At 34.7% G+C, this 18,675-nt stretch overlaps 1 protein-coding gene across 2 annotated transcripts in view; it reads right to left on the bottom strand.

Moving 5' to 3' along the window:
- The window catches only part of LOC307195881 (neurexin-1-like), a 752,915-nt gene that overhangs the window by 523,130 nt on the left and 211,110 nt on the right, over positions 1–18,675 (bottom strand). For both annotated transcript variants that reach the window (XM_079940449.1, XM_079940450.1), the window contains exon 3: positions 14,648–14,770. The gene's annotated coding sequence lies outside the window, so the exon portion shown is untranslated. The remainder of the gene's footprint in view (positions 1–14,647; positions 14,771–18,675) is intronic.

The following is an 18,675-nucleotide window of genomic DNA, read 5'->3' as shown; positions in this document are numbered from 1 at the left end:
TATGTAACTTGCTCAAGAGTTGCAGAGCTAGTAAGTGTTATGATCATGAATTCGTACTTCAGTCTTCCAATATTTTTCATTTCCTTTTAACAATCTTTCTCAATATATAGAGAATGTTATTATTGATTTTAGTTTTTGAACATAACATGACATGTTTTATGATTACATAATTAATATGCTGTTCTACTTCAAGAGTTAAGCCTATACTTCTGTCCCTTAGGGCTCAGTTTCTTTCTGCAAGAGAAGGTAGGCAGTAGCCAAGGTAATTAAAATGATTTAAAGCACCAAAAAATAGTTTACGCTTGTAGGAGAATCATAGGTTTTTCTAATGAGATGATTGTTTCACCAGGAGAGAAGTATGACATGGATCAAAGCCTCCAGTAGGTAAATGTTTATTAGAAAATATGAACAGATACCAAAATAATTTTACCACTATTTATATCTACTTAAGCACTATTGAGCTGTTCCTTAAACATGTGAGAGAACTCATACATCTGCCAAGTTTTGTTGTTGATAGTACTGATAGTAAACTTCCATTCCTTTTCCTTATATTTTCATGTGGAAGGACATCATTTAGTATACTATCCTGGGCTTCCTTTCCCTGGGAGAAGGAATGACTTATTTGATTGGTGACTTAGCAAAAGGACATGGGCATGTTTAGATGAGCTTTTGCTTTTTCCCTCTTTAGGGACACAGACATTTGAGTGTTTTGCCATGAGGCAAGGTCTCTGTCTTTACAATTGGTGGGAATCATAAAGGGAGCTGTAGATTTGAGATAAATTCTATTAACTTGAGTATTAGGTTTTTCTCCATTGGTCTACAAACCTTGAAAAATAAGCATAAGTGGAATTTGCGATGCACAAATCTCACTTAAAGTTTAAGGCATTTGTTGTATCCAAGTATAATTATTTTTACCTTGACAGTTTGCTGCACCTTGTCGAGCAACTTAAAGCTTGAGGTGACATGATATTTTCTCTCTCTTGTTCCTCTGTAGCTCATGGCAGCTTTGTCCATTGGGGAGTGTCTATATATTATATATATATATGATATATGAAATATATCATATATATATGTATATACACACACACATACATATATATATATATATATATATATATATATATGTAAGCCTTAGCCAAACACTGGACAAAGTCTGAGCACATAGGTAGATGGCAGGGGGCATGTGACTCACCGCCGGGTGAGCTTCACAATCACAACAGTCATCGGGTACAAGATACAACAGTGTATCCTTGAGCTACACAGGTGCAGAATGGCCTGGAATTACAGGTAAGACTGACACTCACTAAGACATTATGGGTAGAATTTTTTCCCTTTTCTTCAGCTGAGTCTGTAAGCAGCTAATTTAAATGGAATATCAGTAAAATACTGACATGTGCCTGGTTGCCTGGGATGTTCCCTGTTTATGCTGCTGGCCTCCTGTTCCATACTATTAAACATATATTCGCTGGATGGTAAATTAGGCAGTCACTCTACCTGGTGAACTCGAATGTGTAAGCTTTAAATTATTAATAAGAAGTCTAGGTAGGCAGTTATCAGTAGGCTCGCCCCAACTGTACTCCTTTTGATGTAATTGCAGTTGTATTTAGAACTCAGATAAGGAACTATACAAGGAGAGGGTAATCACTTGGATTCATGTGGCTAATCCACAGGATCTTGCAACTTTCACATACACAAAAATAGAGATGATAGTAAAAATAAACTATCTGGGACTCAGTTTCCACAATTCTTGTTTCATCTGTCCCACTCCACCAAAACCACCTTTTTCTCTTTTCTGGAGTATTTATTATAAAATCAACTCCTAGGCATCCAATCATGTTAACTGTAAATGTATTAGTAAGTATATAGCACATAAGGATTTTTAAAATTTAACAAAAATACTATAAACACAACCAGTATTAATTAATCATTAATCACAATTATGTATTTTAATAAATAAATTGCTAATTATTATTTAATTACACTATTATTAAGTATTAATAAAATTTTTCTGGTAACATCAAATATACAGTCTAGATCCAACTTAGCTCGATTTTCTTTAACAAAAGTCTGTATAGGTTTGTTTTAGTAAGGGTCCAACAAAGGTATTACATTGAATTCAGCTGATATTCTCTGAGATTTCTTCTCATATAGAGTGTTTCTCTCTCCCCATATTTTGCTCTATTTGTGTTCTTCATATGTCATCCCTCTGATATAATTTTCCACATTCTATAAAATGTGCTATTATCTAACATGGTTCTATTTCTCCTGAATATCTCATAAAATTTGGAGAGGTAAATCTAGACACAGGTTTAGGTTCAGGTACAAAACCTTTTAATAAATATATATGGTTCTGAGTATTTTCTACTGTATACTCTTCGTGAAGTATAGATTTAACCATTTGTTCAAGTGCTGTCAGCCTGAAATTCATTCATTTTAAAGTTCCGATCATCCTGAACTTAATGCATTAGCAAACATTGATCATGACTGCCTTGATCCACTATATTTCATTTGAGTTGTTTAATTCACTCCCGTGGAATTTATTAGCTCTGATTCTTATGTAAAGGAGAGTTTTCTCTCACAAGCTCTTTGATTAGTCTAAAAAGTAGTCCTTAAAAGAAAGGCCAGACAAATGCTTGCTTCTTTCCTTATATTTACCTTAAGTGAGACCATGGGTAGCCTGCTTTACACTGGTTAAAAAGAAAGAGGAAGGCTACTTTGAGTGTGGGATTATTCAACTCAGCAGTGAGGGTAATGAGGAATTTAGGATGAATGTTTTTGGCTAACTCAGAATTCACTGATCTTGTATCATTCACTTTAGGAAAATTCACAGCACAAAATTTATAGTTATATAAGAAAAAAAATGCTTCAGAAAAGAAATAAAAGAACAAGGAACAATTGTAGTCAAATCCAATGAACAAAACTAGTTGTAAATACAATTAAGAAGGAAAAGCATAAGAAACAGACTGGCATGTTAAATACTCATCAGAGTTTGCTGAAGGTAATCAGACAGCCCCAAAAAAATATGGAAGAGAAGGACTATTTTTCTTTGAACTACACATTTTTCCTAGAAAGGAGCCATGGCAAGAGCCATGGTAGCCCATGGTTGAAAATGTCACAAGAGATTGCAAAAACTGAGTCCCTAAACAGAACCACACTCAATGCAGCACTAGGCAGCAAAGAACTCAGAATTCAAAGCATCAAAGCAAAAGCAAAATTAGAATTTTGAATATTCAAGAAAGGTTTCTAAAATAAGAGCCTGTGATGGGGTTTTCCGCAATTGAAAATATAAAATTTATAAAAAGGCACATACATAATACATGCATACACACACACACACACACACACACACAGCCTCAAATATCACTGAGAAAAGAGAAAGTGATCCATAGTGTCAAAATTGTCATGTGGATGGGCTGTTTCTCCAGGTTGATAACATGATAACTGGGTCTCCACTGGTACCCTTACTCTTTTCACTTGCTGGTTAGGAGAAAGCCAGAAGAAGCAAGAAGCATGGTTTCAGGGTAAACATGGTAGGAATCCAAGGCAGTGACAGCTAGAGCTGTCAGTCAACCATGCTTCTAACAAGAGCAGATTTGAGTAGTGGCTTTCCATGGACTCCAAAAAATGGAAGCTTAGACTATTTATTTTTAATCTTCCCTGCTTTTCAAATATAAGCATTTAATGCTCTATTTTTTTTTCTCTAAAGACTGTTTTAGCTGCATCTCACAAATTTCAACATGTTGTGCTTTCATTTTCATCCAATTCAAAATGTTTTTTTCCTTTTTTGATATCTTCTGTGACTCATAAGTTACTTAGAAGTGTATTGTCTGTCTTGGTAAATACTTCATGTGCATTTGAAATGAATGTATATTCTATAAATGTCATTTAGGTTAAGTTGACTGCAGTGGTGTTCAAATGTTACACATCTTATTGATTTTCTGACTTTTGTTCTATCAATTACTGAGGGGAGATTTGGGTGTAATTCTGAGTGAATGTGAGAGACGGTGGGGTTTAGGGTATGTTTTAGTCTGTTTGGACTGCTATATCAAATATCACTGACTGGCTGTCTTAAGCTAGGAAAGTGTTAGATTTGGTGGGGAAAACTTATGAAATCTTTCCTATGTAGTGTTAAAGAAGAATTATTCATGACACTTGTTAAAGACAGCAAGGAAGACTTTATTGAAGAGGCACTACTGCAATGGGGGTTCTGCAGTAGGGGGTAAAAATTAGGCAAATTAGGCTCAACTCTGAATACAACAAAAATAAGAGATTTATATCCAAGAAGCAGGTGGGAAGAGAAACATCAAAGCTAGACAGATTCTTGGTAGACCAACTCAATAGGATTTTTGCTGAAGGCAGGCCAAAGTGATATGATATGGAGAGTGGGGGATGAGGAATTTGATCAGATATCCAGGAGGAGGGACTTTCACTGAACTGGATCAGCAGGACTCTTGCTAAAACTAGAGTAAGATGGCTAAAGACAGAGTCCAACAGAATCCAAGGGCCTAGTTAAAAAGAGGACTCAGAGGAGCCTGACTCAAGTTTGGTCAATGACAGTAACAGGTGACAATGACAGTAACAGGTCTTCATCAGTAACAGGATTTTTCTTAAGGCTAAGGCTAACTTTAAACCTTCTTGATTATATAATTATGCGGCTGTAAATGATAAGGACACATAAATAAAATATAGATCTAAAAAATTAAATAAACATATAAATAACTGGAAGTTACAATGTGATTGCTCTTGTATATGAGAATCATAAAACTATCAATTACTATTATCCTATAATCTACTTTTAGAAAATTACAAAGATCTATAGCCCTTCAAGAGCAATAGGGCTTCTATATACACGTATATAGAGACAGAAAGAAAGTGAAAGCAAGAGAATGAGAACAAGAGAGGGAGAATGGGAATCAGCATGTTCTATCACTTATTCAGAAACAGCCTCATGGAAGCCAATATTCCTCGTGATATTGATTCTCTAAAAGAGTTATTTTAAAATCTTATTTCCATTCCATTATACACAAGATATAATGCTCCAAGTGTAACATGTTCCCATATGCAATACTCAGAATGGTGAATGCAACACTATTTCTCTATCCTCAATCATTGTCAATGAAACTTATATTGAAAATATTATAGAAAAAACTTGAATACTAATTCTAATTGTATACATATGCAGTTTTTGCTTCACTAGTACTATATTCTAAAATTTAGCATACAGTTTTGTAAGTCAGTTTTAAGTTTTTCTTTGAATATCCTTCCAAAAGTGAATAATTATTTACTACTGTCATACCTCACTGTATGAGAAATAGGTTGGTGGGAAGGTTCTTTCTTTCCTTCTTTCTTTTATTACATGCATTGTTAAAGACAATATTCAAAGCTTAACATTTAATAAGTACTATATTGAATAGCAACATAATGTAGTGATTAAGAAAAGAGTTTTCTGATTAGACAAATGTGACTTTGAGCTTGCTGTGCTGCCACCAGCACCAAGAACAGAAGCAGCCAGAGGAGAACAAAAGACTGTCAGGACGTGAATCCACCCTACCAGCTACCAGGTGTATGATTTTGAGAAGTTTAGTTAAAATGTCTGAGCCTCTCCTCATTTTAAAGGGATATCACAGGACTTTCTCCAAAGTGTTTTCTTCAAAGGCTAAAGATATAATCCATGTAAATTTCTTAGCACAGTTTATGGAAGATATTAAATGCCCTATAAATATTTTCTAGCATTCAAGGTAACTGAAATAGTAGCAGTAGTAGTTGTCACTGTAGTTTAAATTTTAGTCATACTAGTGGTAGCGGTACTAAATTTCTGCACATCTCACGGTTGTGTCTAATCATCTTGGTTGACAGTCAATCAATTTTTTAGAATATAGTTCTGTGCGAGAAATTTTGCTGAAAAAAAGATTCCTGAGAAACTGAAACTCCTTCACTGGTTTTGTATTGATCTCTTTAAGCCTGATATCTACAATTCTTTTTTCCATCATCATCATCACCATTACCATCATCATCATCATCATCATCATCATCATTATCATCATCATCATCACATAAACACTGCTGCACTTTGAACACAAAAGTCCAAGAGCGGCCAGCGTGAAGGAATTGATAGAGATTAAAACGCTGACTGTGAGATGTGGGGTCGTGTGGGGAACAAACACACACTAGGCCTTGCTGTCCTCACACTATACTGCACAATAACATTAAAATACATGAGGATATGTGTCCTATATGCTCTTTGATGCTAGTAGAACAGATTGCCTTTCAGAGGCAACCTTCATTCGTTGGCTCTACCTGAGTAAATCTAGAAAGGAGCATGAATGATAAAAGTGCAGTCAGGCTCCTAGAAAATTATAGCCCAGTAGAGATGCTAGGATATGGAGGATTTATAGTAAGTCTCAATGAAGTGGGAATATCTACCAAAAAACAAATGTAAGAGATTTTAAAAGTCATTCTGCAGCATTTTTTTCTTTTTCTTTTTTTGGTGAAGTAAGAACTCTTCCAATAAAAATTGCCTAGGGCAATTACCTTTGTCCACCCAAGAAATTAATTAAAATACGTATTTTAAAGTTCTCTCCATATTTGGTAAGTAACATAGACTCCTTAAACCTTGATATTCCTTTCCATAAAACAGGATGATAATAATTATGCATAGGCTAATTTTAGGATTCAAATGAATAGTGTGTGAAAAACACCTGGCACTGAGAAGAACCTCCATGAACCTAAGTACTCACTCTTCTTTTTCTACATGGTAACAGAGCCAAGGACTCTTTTGCTGTTATAAATCAGAAGAAGCAATTATATAATTTTGTCTCCAAGGTATTACCACTCATATTTCTGATCCTTACCCCTCTCTCATCAATGAAAATAGCCTTGTGAATAGTTTATAAACATGGCATTTACCAGCTCAGCTCATCTTCTCACGATTAGTTTAGGTGCTTAAACTGTATTGTTAATAACTCCAGAAGAACGGTTTTAATTTCAGGAAGGATCAGTTGGATTAAAATAGAAAAAAAAAACAAAAGATTCAGTTTTATTGACAAGACTACACACTTAACCACTTAAAACCATCTGATTATAATATGCTATTTGTTAAAAGGAGATACTCTGACAATTGAGAAAAAGGAGCTAGACAGTCCAGTATTGCTGCAGGTAAAAGTGATCTCAAATTGAGTGAATAACACCATCAACATATGTCCAAGATGTCACTCTCTCTTCCCAGTGTGGACACATCCAAACAAAATTTGAGCTTTATGTGAAGTAAGAATAATAGAGACAAACTAGTAGCAGTTAAAAGCTAAGAGAAAGAAGGTTTTTTTTAGTTCTGTGTGGGCTTCTCTAAATTGTCAAGAAGGATTTGAGACTGGAAAGGGTATATAACACATAGTGGTTGAAAAAGGATTTTAATTTAAATATTATTTAGGGGTTTTTAAGAGATCTCTGATGAACTAAGTGGATTTAGTTTTCCTAGCCCAATTAAGTTTTATCCTGGAATACTGAAAAAAGTTTGCAGATGAGAACACTCAACTTCAATAATCTTTGATCAACTAGGAAGAGGCTGTTATCATCTGGAGATCAGATTTTTAAATAAAAATTTTTAAATTACAATAAAAATTATAACAATTGAGCTATGGAGTTGTATAATCAATGCAAATATTATAGGAAAACTGTATCAGACTTCTAGAAATAAAAATATCAAGCATTTATAATGGGTAAGAATCCACTAAGAGCAAGTGAAGCCAGCAAGTTTAATATGTGTGTGTTTGTGTGTGTATATAAATATATATATATATATTAATAATATTCTGGTTTTTCAAGACTGCTATGGACGTATAATAATACTGACTTGAATAAAGTTTTCACAGAACCTCTGATAGTATTCATTGGGTCAAAATGGAGATGGGTAGATAAGGCAAATGAATTCATAGCACTTAGAAAATATATGCTAGAAAGTGTTGATTAATAGATGAGTATCTCCCAATTATCTATCACAGGTCTGTGCTCTTAACTTATTTTTGTATCAGTGATATGGAAGAGAGTATATATAATAGAAGTGGGTTTCCCCACTTTCCTTCAGGACTCTGCATTTTGCCTCACTGTCCCTACACTCCCTGTGCTGTAAGTGAGCACCTTTTCTTTCCATCATCCTCCTTGTGTTTCCTGACGCTATTTTCACCAGGTTAAATTATCTACTCAAAATCTTTCTTATTATACAAGCCCATAATGATGCAGCTGTCCCATTCTTATCCAGCGTTCAATTATGCAATTCTTGGTTATTTCAGGTTAATAATAATTAAATCTTGTTTTGGAGCTTTACTTGTCATATATATCCTACTTTCCCTAGCTAGATATTAAGAAAGACATAGCATCCTTTTCTTCCTTCTGTAAATCCACTGTATACAACAAAGTACTAGGCACAGATTTGCAAAGCAGCTACATGGTAAGTAAGCTTATATTGAATAAATTAACAGACTTGCTAATTGATCAGTTCCCTCAACACTGAATCCATGCTATGGCCCAGGGTCACGTAAATCCGAAAGTATGTAAAATAGTATTAGCCTGTTAAGCAGACTCCAGGGATGTGAGTCAAATTATACGCAGGGAGACTTCCCTTATCCACAAAGATTTTTCATATCAATGACGTGTTAATAATGTTTTACTCACATGTATATTCTGTCAACAGTGTGTGAATTTCTTTCTATTTTCTGTCTCTAGTGACTTCACCAAAGATGCCTTCATAGCTAGAACAAAGGTCTGGGTTTCCCCATGATGCTCCATCAATTCTTAATATATCATGAAGCAGAGTCACAGCTAGCAACTGCAAGAATTTCCTATTCCAGCATATAAATCTTTGTAAAGCATGTTCTAAAAAATGAAGGAAAAAAAACCACAACACTGGACTTTTATATATTCTTCCCTAAGGCTTATATTGAACAATGAGCCCAATATGGTACTGTACATCATACTGCTAAGCTGGCAGAAGAATTCAAACCTCCCTAAGCACAAGAGCCAAGGGAGCTATTAGCATGTTTTTAAGCTTAACATTCCGGATGAGACTAGTGTCACAGGTTCCTTTGGAATGTGATTTTCCTTGACTCTTTTCCATTTGGATGTGTGAAAGTTATGAGGGAGTCTGAAGCAGTAGGAGAGGGAGGTAGAGCATGTCTAGAGTGATGATACATTTAAAAATACCATCCCGAGAAACCCTGAGCTCTCTAGTTATGGATTCTAAATATAGTTACGCCAACAGGAGAGAAGTGCGCCAGTTGGTCTTTCAGAAAGCCGCTCCAGCATCAGATAAAGATGACTCACCCAGGGGGGCCGTCAGGCTGTGATGTGCCATTTCAGCATTTTCTTACCAAAGCCTTCAAACATGGTTCCTTCCCAGAAACCACACTTTCCTCAAAGAATAGAGGAATAATAACACATCAATACTGAATTGCTAGCATTAGATCATTGTTAATCCCCTCAAAAAACACTTTTTTGGGGGGAGGGTTTACTAAAAGGCTCTAGGTAACGACCATTATTAGCAAAGGAAATACACCAAAAAATTGCTATGGGTATTATTTCCTCTTGTACATATGTTGGCTTTAATTTTTTTCCATTAGATTTATTTTTGTAAGGGAATCTAAAACTAGTGCTGCATTAAAATATTTTTCACACTCCAAACAGTAAGTTGAGGAGTATCATATGAAGGAAAAGCCCATATTTATTACAGTATTTTTGCTTATTCCTTTTCCACTAGAATGCCCACATGCAAACACACAATTTCCTAAAACCTTTTAAACTATCAAATCTATTTGAGCCTAGTGTTAAAAGTGTGAAGCCATATATTATAGTTCTTGCCTACTGCATATTTATTGTGTTGACTAGATTTATTGCATTTTAATGGCTACGTGTTCATAAATTCATTTTTAACCAGGTCTATTTAAAAACCTCTTGTGATGAGCTAACTATAACAAACTTGCCATCTGTGTCTCTTAGGAAGCAAAAGTTTTAAATTTAGTCAACTCTACTGTTGGCATTCTATTTTTCAGTTCAACCTCTTCTGTAAATTCTTTTCTCCAGATCCTTAATTCTGGAGGTGTGTGGGTGGAGAGCAGACTAGACTGAGTTGTTCACAAGAGTTGTGTCAAAAATCCAGAAATAGCAAAATTAAAACCACCAAATCAATAAATAGTATTGAGTAAGAATTTATTGTGCATTTAGAAACAGTTTGCAAACTGGAAGCTTCCAAATTCAGAGAATGATCTGAAGCTCAGGGGCATGAAGTTTCAGGATGACTTATGAAGTGAAAATGAGGAAGTTGTCAACCTTTACAATGACTGGTTAGTATAATGGGGATTCCCAAATGGAAGGGAATTGGTTAAAAGTGATTATCTCATACCATGTTTAGGAAGATGACTTAAGTTTTTTTTTTTTTTTTTTTTTTTTAATAATTCTCAGAGGCAAGGAATAACCTTAAGTTAAATTTCACTTATGTTCATGAAATAAGCTAGATTTAGTTCTGTTTACATGGCTTAAATGGTTTTGTTTGCTCAGGGAATTCTCAAGTCTGGTCTCTATTTTGTACTTAATTTGAACAACTTCCTACTTTCGGTCATTCTCTCAGCAGGCTGAGAGTGTGACCAACAAATATAGCGTTACTTTTGTTTACTAGTGTTGATGTTGCAACCAGCAATGTTTTAAATTAAGTTATAAAAATTATAGTTATCTTCATCAGTTCATTCACTCTCCTGTAATTAATCTTTGTTTCGTTTCATAGAGTTTTAGAAATTCTTATCCAGTTGAGTATTATGATCTTAAAGTTATCAGAAACTTATATTCTAGAGTAACTGTCATCATCTTTTCCATGAATCTCTTTGAGGTTGAAGCATTCTGCCTGTAGTTGATTGTAAATACTTTCCAAGAAGGATCAAGAGTAAAATGATAACTTGTGAGTGACGAAAAGACTTAAAAACAGCCACGGTTAAAGATCTAGTGAGAATCCATCAAAAAATAATGCAGTTAAAAAGCAACTGCTTTTTTGTGATATATATTATAAAATAATAACTGGAAGTATGATTGACAATATTATACCAGGACATATCTAGATTTTTAGGAATTACATGTAATTTCCAGAATATATATTAATAATATATACACATGTAAATATAAAAAGTTTAAACATTACTTTTTATTTGACAATGCTTCCCATGAAATTTAATATCAAGCCTAAATAAATTAAGATTTCTCTTTTATAAGCAGAGAGAGCAAATCTTTTGAGATCTTCCAAGGACCCTCTGGAAAATCCCAAAGTTAGTTTGAAGTCAAAAAGCCTTCATTCAGAATCTGATTTGGGGAAGTTTGTTAAAAACGTCAAAATATTTAAAACACTTGATCAAATAGGAGTATGTCACTGTGAAATTATACTTTATCAATTCAACCAAAGTGACAACTAAAAGACTTAAAAGGCAAAGATAGAAAACTATATAGTTGCAAAAAAACTTAACTCTTTTAATATTGAAAAGACTCGTGCTCAACATTGCTAATTATTAGAGAAATTCAAATCAAAACTATGCTGAGGTATCACCTCACATCAGTCAGAATGACCATCATCAAAATTCTACAAATAATAAACACCTGGAGAGGGTGTGGAGAACAGGGAACCCTCCTACACTGTTGGTAGGAATGTGTGTAGAACAGTATGGAAGTTCCCTAAAAAACTAAAAATATAGTTACCATATGATCCAGCAATCCCACTCCTGGGCATGTATCTAGAAAAGCCAAAAACTAATTCAAAAAGATGCAGGTAAACCAATATTCACAGCAGCACTATTTACAATAGCCAAGACAGGGAAGCAATGTAAACGTCCATTGACAGAAGAAAGGATAAAGAAGATGTGGTATATATATGCAATAGAATATTATTCAGCCATAAAAAGAATGAAATAATGCCATTTGTAGCAACATGGGTGGACCTAGAGATTATCATACTAAGTGCAGTAAGTCAGACAAAGACAAATATATAATATCACTTATATGTGGAATCTAAAAAAAAATTGATATGAATGAACTTATTTACAAGACAGAAATAGACTCACAGACATAGAAAACAAACTTATGGATACCAAAGGGGAAAGGGGCAGGGGGACGGATAAATTAGGAGTTTGGGATTAACAGATATACACTACTATATATAAAATAGATAACCAACGAAGACCTAATATATAGCACAGGAAACTATATTCAATATCTTATAATAACCTATAATGGAAAAGAATCTGAAAAATAATATATATACATATATATATATATATATATATATGTGCATAACTGAATCACTTTGCTGTACACCTGAAATTAACACACTGTAAATCAACTATACTTGATTAAAAAAAAAAAAGAAAATACTCAGTTTTCCTAAGTCATCAAAGATCTGACAAAGACAATGTGGGGCACAGGAAATATTTCCTAAGACACAAAATCTTTGTTTCCTAAGCAGGTTACATTAAAGGTAAAGAAAAACCTTTTATAATATTTTATTAAGAGCAGACCAGATCAATAGTCCAAGAAATTTTGTTGTTTAGCAGATAAAAGAAAATTAAATTTTAGTTTTATATAAGTACAGTACTTATTAAAGCTTATTTTTTAAAAATCCTAATAATAAATCCATTCAATTTTAGCCAGCTTTGACCTCACAGCATAAAATTTTTCCCACAAACTTTTGCAACTTCCTATATCCATTTAGGTTTTATGTTATTCTTTTTCCTTTCTTATTCTGAAACAACCAGTCATTTTATTCCAGACAATATTACTCTCTTTTTCCTTAATAAAAACACATCCTATATATCTTGCATACTTCTCATATAAAAATGCATCCCATTTTCTTCCCATACTTTGTATACAAAATTGTTTCTCTTCACTCATTGATTTTAGCAGTTCTACTTTTACATACTGATTATAAATGTTAACTATAAATCTTTACTTTCCAGTGAAAGCTAGGAAGCAGGCAGTTATGAACTCTCTATCATATATTATTAGCATCCCATAGTAGATTAGGAAATTTATAAATACAAAATTATAAAAATGTATACTTTTTTAGAGACATGTTTTTCATAGTACAATTTTTATTTTTATTTTTTTTTGCGGTACGTGGGCCTCTCACTGTTGTGGCCTCTCCCTTTGCGGAGCACAGGCTCCGGACGCGCAGGCTCAGCAGCCATGGCTCACGGGACCAGCCGCTCCGCGGCATGTGGGATCTTCCCGGACCGGGGCGCAAACCCGTGTCCCCTGCATCGGCAGGCGGACTCTCAACCACTGCGCCACCAGAGAAGCCCCTAGTACAGTTTTTTAACATAGTAGAAGACATGGTTATTAATAAACCCAAATACCCTTTGTCTCTCTGTAAAACTTAAGAAGCCAAAACCAGATTAAGTTTAAAATTATGTTTAGCAATCAATGTCTCAATATATTACCTTATTTGGAAATGATCTAAATATTCTAATAAATATCCATTATTTAGTTTAATATAGTATAAACTTTTATCTTATTTACATTTATTTAAATGACTTGTTAACAATTATGCTTAGATTAGACATTGAATAGCTAACCATCATCTTATTTTTCTTGTTAAAGATTTTGTAACAGAGATAGCATAAGCTTATTTGACTAGTAAATCCAGGGAAAAAGTTATATGTTTGCATTAAATTTAATATTGACAATCCTAAAGGAATGCCTGTTTTTATTAAACCAACAAACTTAAACTAGCTTCTATTTATCAAAGATTATCTCAGATCATGTAAACTCAAAAAATATTTAGGTTAGTTTCTATATTTCTGAGAGTACACCTGATTTCTATAAATACTTATTTTTCCTTGAAACCAATTAAATAGAGCTCTTTGCAAATTAATTTTAGCAACACCATCCATAGGTAGAAAAATATCACATACCTATAGCATACGTACATAGGCATACATAATGTACAGACTTAAATACAGATTTTATAGCTTTTGTTTTTAAAAATTTTAGCCATGTCTCAGGTATTAAGTTCAAAAGAATAGTTGGATCCAAACTGTGTTTCTGGCAGATGGACTAAGTTAAGATTACTTGCTCATATGGCCAAAATATTTTTTTTTTACCTAAGATTTTTAATTTGTGCACTATAAGGATTCTTTAGGAGAAGCTAACTTTGGACTCATTTTGTATGTAGAAGCTTCTGCATACCAATCAAAGAATGAGTTCCACTGTCTCTGAGAGGTTTGAGATCTTCTCTTTTAAGGGCACTCCTTAAAGTGGACTTATCTAAAACAAAGTTTCCCCAGAAAGGTCGTTATAATTCCAAATTATTCAAAAGTGTACCCATTTTTCAGAACGGTACAGAATTCTGGTCCATGGTGGATATACATATAAGAGGCAGGAATCTTTAAAGAAGAAGGAAATTTAGACTAGGTGGAACCCATTCTGCTTTTAGATTCCCTGAAACAAATATTCCAACCTGGTAATCTGACTTCTGCCTAAAACCCAGGGAATCACAGGTTTCTCCCCTTAAAGACCGAAAGATGATTTACCAAGAAGCTTCAACAAACAGAAGATAGGTATGCATAATAAAACTGGAAAGGTCAAAAAGAAAAGAGCACAGAGCTCAGATCCAAAAGAGACTTACCCTTAAACTCCACTCATCCAGAAAACAGTGAACTCAATAGGCCAGAGTGGGTACCAGCCTCTGGTTACTCAGAGCCTTGGAGTTGTTGGGGTCTTCTTTAGATCCCACTTCCAATGCCATAAACTGTCAAAAATCCAGAAATAGCAAAATTAAAACCACTAAATCAATAAATGGTATTGAGTAAGAGTATATTGTTCATATAAAAATAGTTCACAAACTCAAATTTCCAAGTTCAAAGACATACGAAGCTTGGGGGCATAAAGTTACAGGATGACTTATGAAGTAAAACTGAGGAAGTTATTAACCTTTACAATGATTGGTTATTACAATGCAGGGTTCTAAATAACAGGGGTTTGATTAAAAGTGATTATCTCACACCATGTTTAGAAAGATGACTTGTTTCTTTTATAATTGTCAGAGGCATTTATAAGAAATAACCCAAGTTAAGTTTTGCTTACATTCATGAAATAAGCTAGATTTAGTTTTGATTTCATGACTTAAATGGCTTTGTCTGCTGAGGGAATTCTCAAGTCTGGTCTTCATTTTATATTTAACTCTGACTTCATTTAGTGGTGGTGATTTAATATTCTAAATCCAGCTCCCCCCTCACCCTTCCTCACTTCCCTTCAAGACAAGAAGTCAAGATGCTACCAATACATCTGCCATTGCCATTTGGTGAAGCCAGAGGAGTAGGGGTGCCGAAGAAAGAGTCACCCATGCTGGGAATTACAGCAGAAGGTGAAGATTTCATCAATCTCCCATAGACAGGTTCATTCAGTGCTTTCTAATGCCTGAACTTTGTCATTAGGCTTGAAGGGTAGACAGCTAGACTTTTGGAACCCATTTCTTCTCTTTCCTTTGAGTACTAAGCTCTTCATTTTGATGTAGTTGACAATGTCTCCTCTTCTTGATTTTTGTTTCCAATGCTTTGAAATTTGTATTATTATTTGTTTCTCCTCCTGCCTCTTTTCTTTTTACCTTACCTATTTTCATTCTTCTCCCCCCAAAAAGTTTAGAAAAAAAAATATGAAAATTAAAAATATATATAAATTGTATTTCCTTTAATTTGGGGCAAAATTATTTTTATTTTGGTGTCTTTGATGTTAATGTCAGAATCTAACCTTAGAGCACTGTCATTTTTAAATTAATTTTGTCTACAGTTCCATATATCCACAGACACTTAACATGCTTTGACAAAACAAATGGGTAATAAATGTCAATGAATTCTCGGATTCCTCATCTATCATCCATTATACTAAACAATTCCCCCATAAATGTCAATTGACTGCAACAAAAACTCAATTTATTTCAGTAATTCATGTCATGTTTTGTTTGTTTTTCAAAAGTAAGTCATACTTTACAAATTACAGACTCAAAACACTGCTCAAATGTTATAAAGGCTTCTATTCCAAATAAGGATCTATTAATTAAAACTGGAAAAACAGGGAGTCTGGGATAAAAGGAAACCATGAGTTAAGTCAGTACGTAACTCTATTCCCTGCCCAGGATAACCAGTAAAAATATTAAAATGTGTACGTTTAAAAATTAACTATGAACACAAATTAACCTGTGCCTGTTACCCATGTACTAAAAGAACAAAAGCATATATGAATAGATTTTGACCCTTTGCTTGTGTTTAAATGCATTTTGAAGTCACAGTCAGTGAATTCTGCTCTAGGGTTATTTTGATATTGTCAGACACACACACACACACACACACACACACATGCATACAAATCCCAGAATCTAATTACCTTGAATCATAGGTAAAGTGCCCTTTAACATATCTGTTGATAATATCCTGACTTTCCAAATATTTTGTTTTCTTTCACCTATCTTCACATTTCATTAAAGTATAAAATATAGAAGCTGGCCTTTGGGAAGATGCTAAAGTGGTGACAGGCAGTTTAGTAGGAAGTGACTTTGTAGTTTTAAATGGAAGGGGAAAACATGGCAGTGAAGGAGATGGGAGTGTCTAACACTGAAGTACTGTTTGCACTGTTGAAGACCCACCACAGTCTGGGTTTCCTCACATCTGGGAACACCCACCACAGTAGGGGTTTTCCTCAGATCTGACCTGGCTCCATCTCACTCTGAGTCCAACTGCATTTTCTCACTTTATAGTACATTTTTACACTCCAAGGCCTCATTTAATTCCAACTTTCCCCAGTTTATCTTACTTCTGATTCCTGGAACAATTATTCGCTCTAGAGACAGGAAGAAAAGATACTGATGAGATAGTTTCTATTTCATTAACTTTGATCAATTCTAAAGTTTGGGCAATTGGTCAAACTTCAGTCTAAATATTCTAGTTGCTTGCTGCTGATCTTGGCAATGTGAAATTGCTTTAAAAAAGAGTAATAATCTGTACAAGCATTAGTAATATTTGTTAATATTAAATAATCAGGCTAGTTCCTCTCATGACTCTTAGTGCTTAGTGAAATTATGATCCTAAGAAGAAAGAAAAATATTCTTCTACATTTTCTGGGAGTTTCCTTGTTTGGACACCCATCTATTTGGAATGAATGAATTTTTAAAAATCATTTCCAAAATATCCTGGAACATAAATTATGAATGCCGTTCTGCTTTAAACTTATGGGACTAATTCTTAAAAGCATTTTAAGTCTTTTCAGTTTCATTAAACAATAAGCCCATGTAGCAAAAAGAGAACTGATCTTGGAATCAGGAGACCAATCTTTTTTGTTGCCCTTGACCATTAACCAAATGTGTGACTATGGACAAGCCACTTCATCTTCCTTTTGTGAATCTTCACTTGTAAGCTTGTACTGACTTTTTTAATTAAAAAAAAAAAAAAAGATGTGTTAAGAATAGACAGTGGGGCTTCCCTGGTGGCACAGGGTTGAGAGTCCGCCTGCCGATGCAGGGAACAGGGGTTCGTGCCCCGGTCCGGGAAGATCCCACATGCCGCGGAGCAGCTGGGGCCGTGAGCCATGGCCGCTGGGCCTGCGCGTCCGGACCCTGTGCTCCGCAGAGGGAGAGGCCACAACAGTGAGAGGCCCGCGTACACCAAAAAAAAAAAAAAAAAAAAAAAAAAAAACTACAATGAGGTATCACCTCTCACCAGTCAGAATAGCCATCAACAAAAAATCTACAAACAATAAATGCTGGAGAGGGTGTGGAGAAAAGGGAACCCTCTTGCACTGTTGGTGGGAATGTAAATTGATACAGCCACTGTGGAGAACAGTATGGAGGTTCCTTAAAAAACTAAAAACAGGGCTCCCCTGGTGGCACAGTGGTTGAGAGCCCGCCTGCCGATGCTGGGGACACGGGTTCGTGCCCCGGTCTGGGAGGATCCCACATGCCGCGGAGCGGCTGGGCCCGTGAGCCATGGTCGCTGAGCCTGCGTGTCCAGAGCCTGTGCTCCGCAACGGGAGAGGCCACAGTAGTGAGAGGCCCGCGTACCGCAAAAAACAAAGCAAAAAACCAAAAAAAAAAAATAATAATAATAATACTAGACAGTGGCTGAATTTTTCATAAATGCTCCCCTTTTTCAGATTTCTCAATCTTTCCTACAGAGAAAGATTTTGATCTTTCTCAGGAGAAGCAGAGGTCACGTATTCCTTAAGGTTACAGTAGATATTACAGATCTTTTTAGGAAGGAATTTAATTTTATTCAGCACTGTGCCCTCAGGACACAGAGCACAGTAGGCACTTAGCAAATATTTGTTGAATGAATGAGTTAATATGCGTGGCACATGTTTTTATTCAGAATTCTGACATCCAGGGAGCCTTTCTAATGTTATCACCATGAAGGAAACCTCTTTAGCCCTTTATTTGTGGAATAAAAAGCAAAAATTAAGGTCCAAACTAGCATTTAACCTGTCTCACAGAACCCCAAAACATCATATTATATAAAGCATAGATATTCTAATAACAATGCCAAGTACTTCATTGAAAATATACTAACAATACAAATGCTTAATTTATCTTAAATATACCTGTATCTGAAATTGTAAATGTATACAGATTAAAAAGTTGCTGTATAAAATATAATTATCACTGTAAAA

The sequence above is a fragment of the Stenella coeruleoalba genome (assembly GCF_951394435.1).
Source record: "Stenella coeruleoalba genome assembly, chromosome: 13".
Lineage (NCBI taxonomy): Eukaryota > Metazoa > Chordata > Mammalia > Artiodactyla > Delphinidae > Stenella > Stenella coeruleoalba.
Note: the sequence above shows the minus strand (reverse complement) of the source record. Positions and strands in the feature narration are given on the sequence as shown.